Below are 4,199 nucleotides of genomic sequence, written 5' to 3'. Positions count from 1 at the left end.
TAATAAATGGGTCCAGTTTTAATTTTCTGCATATGGCCAGCCAGCACACACAGCAGCATTTATTATATGGAGAATCATTTCCTCATTGCTAATTTTTGTTAAGTATGCTGAAAATCAGATGGTTGTAGGTGTGTGGTCTTATTTTTGGGGTCTCTATTCTGTTTCATGGGTCTATGTATCTGTTTTTGTACCAGTACCTTGCTGTTTTGGTTACTGTAGCCTTGTAGTATAGTTTGAAGTCAGGGAGCATGATGCCTCTAGCTTTGTTCTTTTTGCTTAGGAATGACTTGGTTATTCAGGCTCTTTTTTGGTTCCATATGAATGTCAAAATATATATATTTTTAATTCTGTGAAGAATGCCAATGGTAGTTTAACGGGAATTTCATTGAATAGCCAGAAACTTTTGGGCTGAGATGATGAGATTTTCTAGATATAGAATCACGTCATCTACACAAAAAAGATAATTTGACTTCATCCCTTCCTATCTGAATACCCTTCTTACTCCTGCCTACTTGCCATGGCCAGAATTTCCAATACTATGTTGAATAGGAGTGGTGAGGGAGGGCATCCTTGTCTTGTGCTGGTTTTCAAGGGAAATTATTTTCAGTTTTTTGCCATTTAGTATGGCACTGGCTATGGGTTTGTCATATATGGCTTATTGTCTTGAGATATGTTCCTTTAATACCTAGTTTACTGAGAATTTTTAACATGAAGCGATGTTGAATTTTATCAATGGCCTTTTCTGCATCTACTGAGATAATCATGTGGTTTTTGTATTTAGTTCTGTTTATGTGATGAATCACATTTATTGATTTGTGTATGCTGAACTAACCTTGCATCCCAGGGATGAAACAAACTTGATTATGGTGGACAAGCTTTGTGATGTGCTGCTGGATTTGGTTTACAAGTATTTTATTGAGAATTTTTGAATCAATGTTTACGAAGGATATTGACCTGAAGGTTTTTTTGTTTTTGTTTTTATGTCTGTCAGGTTTTGGTATCAGGATGATGCTGGCCTCATAGAATGAGTTAGGGAGGAGTCCCTCATTTTCAATTACTTTTGCAATAGTTTCCATAGACATGGTACCAGCTCTTTTTTGTACCTCTGGTAGAATTCAACTTTGCAGCATCTGTCTGGTCCTGGGTTTTTTTTTTTTTTTGGCTATTTATTACTGCCTCAATTTCAGAACTTGTTATTGGTCTATTCAGAGATTCAATTTCTTCCTCATTAAGTCTTGGGAGGGTGTATGTGTCCTGGAAATTATCCATTTTTTAGTTTATGTCCATAGAGGTGTTTATAGTATGGTCTGATGGTTGCTTGTATCTCTGTGGGGTCAGTGGTGGTGTCCCCTTTATCATTTCTGATTGTGTTTATTTAATTCTTTCCTCTTTTCTTCTTTATTAGTCTTGTTAGTAGTCTATCTATTTTATTATTGTTTTCAAAAAGCCAGCTCCTGGATTTGTTGACTTTTTGAAGGGTTTTTGTGTTTCTTTCTCTTTCACTTCAGCTCTGATATTGTATACTTCTTGTCTTCTGATAGCTTTGGGGTTTGTTTTCTCTTGGTTCTTTAGTTCTTTTAGTTGAGATGTTAGGTTGTTAACTCGAGTTCTTTCTAGCTTTTTGATGTGAGGATTTAGTGATATAAATTTACCTCTTATTATTGCTTTAGCTGCATCCCAGAGATTCTAGTACATTGCCTTTTGGTTCTCATTAGTTTCAAAGAATGTCTTGACTTCTGCCTTAATTTCATTGCTTACTCAACAGTCATTGAGCAGCAGGTTCTTCAATTATCAGGTAGCTGTGTGTTTTTGAGTAACTGTCTTCATCTTGAGTTTTTATTTGATTGTACTGTGGTGAGAAACTATTCGTTATGATTTCAGTTCTTTTGCATTTTCTGAGGAGTGTTTTACTTTCAATTATGTCATGAATTTTAGAGTAAGTGCTATGTGGAAATGAGAAGAATGTATATTCTGTTGAATTTCGGTGGACAGTTCTGCAGATATCTGTAAAGTCCACTTGATCCAAAGCTGAGTTCAAGTTCTGAATATCTTTGTTAATTTTCTGTCATGATGATGTATCTAATATTGCCAGTGGGTTTTGAAAGTGTTCCATTATTATTGTGTGAATATCTAAGTCATTTTGTAGGTCTCTAAGAAGTTGCTTTATACATCTGGATGCTCCTCTATTGGGTGCGTATATATTTAGGATACTTAGCACTTCTTGTTGAATTAAACCTTTACCATTATGTAATGCTTTTGTCTTTTTTTTTTTTTTCTTTTTAATCTTTGCTGGTTTAAAGTCTGTACTGTCAGAAACTAGTATTGTAGTATGCCCTTATTTCTGTTTTCCACTTGCTTGGTAAATTTTCTTTCAATCCTTTATTTTGAGCCTATCTTTGTCTTTGCATGTGAGATGGGTCTCCTGAGGACAGCATACATATGGGTCTTTGCCCTTTATCCAACTTGCCATTCTGTGTCTTTTAATTGGGGCATTTAGTCCATTTACATTTAAGGATAGTATTGTTATGTGTGAATTTGATCCTGTAATCATGGTGCTAGCTGGTTATTTTGCATATTTGTTTATGTGATTGCTTCATAGTGTCACTGTTTTGTGTACTTCATTGTGTTTTTGTAGTGTCTGGTAATCGGTTTTCCTTTTTTATTTAGTGCTTCTTTATTATTATTATTATTATACTTTAAGTTCTAGGGTACATGTGCATAACGTGCAGGTTTGTTACATATGTATACTTATGCCATGTTGGTGTGCTGCACCCATCAACTTGTTAGCACCCATCAAGTCATCACTTATATCATGTATAACTCCCCAATGCAATCCCTCCCTCCTGCCCCCTCCCCATGATAGGCCCCAGTGTGTGATGTTCCCCTTCCCGAGTCCAAGTGATCTCATTGTTCAGTTCCCACCTATGAGTGAGAACATGCGGTGTCTGGTTTTCTCTTCTTGTGATAGTTTGCTAAGAATGATGGTTTCCAGCTGCATCCATGTCCCTACAAAGGACCCAAACTCATCCTTTTTTATGGCTGCATAGTATTCCATGGTGTATATGTGCCACATTTTCTTAATCCAGTCTGTCACAGATGGACATTTGGGTTGATTCCAAGTCTTTGCTATTGTGAATAGTGCTGCAATAAACATACGTGTGCATGTGTCTTTGTAGTAGAATAATTTATAATCCTTTGGGTATATACCCAGTAGTGGGATGGCTGGGTCATATGGTACATCTAGTTCTAGATCCTTGAGGAATCGCCATACTGTTTTCCATAATGGTTGAACTAGTTTACAATCCCACCAACAGTGTAAAAGTGTTCCTATTTCTCCACATCCTCTCCAACACCTGTTGTTTCCTGACTTTTGAATGATTGCCATTCTAACTGGTGTGAGATGGTATCTCATTGTGGTTTTGATTTGCATTTCTCTGATGGCGAGTGATGATGAGCATTTTTTCATGTGTCTGTTGGCTGTATGAATGTCTTCTTTTGAGAAATGTCTGTTCATATCCTTTCCCCACTTTTTGATGGGTTGTTTGTTTTTTTCTTGTATATTTGTTTGAGTTCTTTGTAGATTCTGGAAATTAGCCCTTTGTCAGATGAGTAGGTTGCAAAAATTTTCTCCCATTCTGTAGTTAGTGCTTCTTTCAGAAGATCTTTTAAGGCAGGCCTGCTGGTGATGAATTTCTTCAGCATTTGCTTGTCTGAAAAGGATCTTGTTTCTCCTTTGCTTATGAGGCTTAGTTTTTTTGGATATGAAATTCTAGTTTGGAAATTCATTTCTTTAAGAATGTTAAATATTAGCCCCCAATCTCAAAACTATAGAATGCTTCACAAATTTGTGTCTCATGCAAGCACAGAGGCCATGCTAATCTTATCTATATCATTCCAATTTCAGTATATGTGCTTCTAAAGCAAGCACTAAGCACTCCTCTAGGTGTTCTAGCTTGTGTGTGAAATGGTATTTATAGTAGCCTAGAATAACCTTTTGTATTTCTTTGGTATTGGTTGTGATATCTTCTGTTTTATTTCTGATTGAGCTTATTTGGATCTTCTCTCTTCTTTTCTAGGTTAATATTACTAATGGTTTATCAATTTTGTTTACCTTTTCAGAGAACCAGCTTTTTGCTTTATTTAGCTTTTGTACTGCTTTCTTTTGTTCCAATCTCATTTAGTTCTGTTCTGATCTTTGC

At 36.0% G+C, this 4,199-nt stretch overlaps 1 non-coding gene across 1 annotated transcript; it reads right to left on the bottom strand.

Annotated features, from left to right (window-relative positions):
* Nucleotides 1–3,821: 3,821 nt before the first annotated feature.
* Nucleotides 3,822–3,928, bottom strand: LOC117078604. Its single transcript, XR_004435053.1, has one exon. It is a non-coding gene; the product is annotated as a U6 spliceosomal RNA (small nuclear RNA).
* Nucleotides 3,929–4,199: the final 271 nt, after the last annotated feature.

Source organism: Trachypithecus francoisi, unplaced genomic scaffold (genome assembly GCF_009764315.1).
Source record: "Trachypithecus francoisi isolate TF-2019V2 unplaced genomic scaffold, Tfra_2.0 Lachesis_group6, whole genome shotgun sequence".
NCBI classification, from domain to species: domain Eukaryota; kingdom Metazoa; phylum Chordata; class Mammalia; order Primates; family Cercopithecidae; genus Trachypithecus; species Trachypithecus francoisi.
Note: the sequence above shows the minus strand (reverse complement) of the source record. Positions and strands in the feature narration are given on the sequence as shown.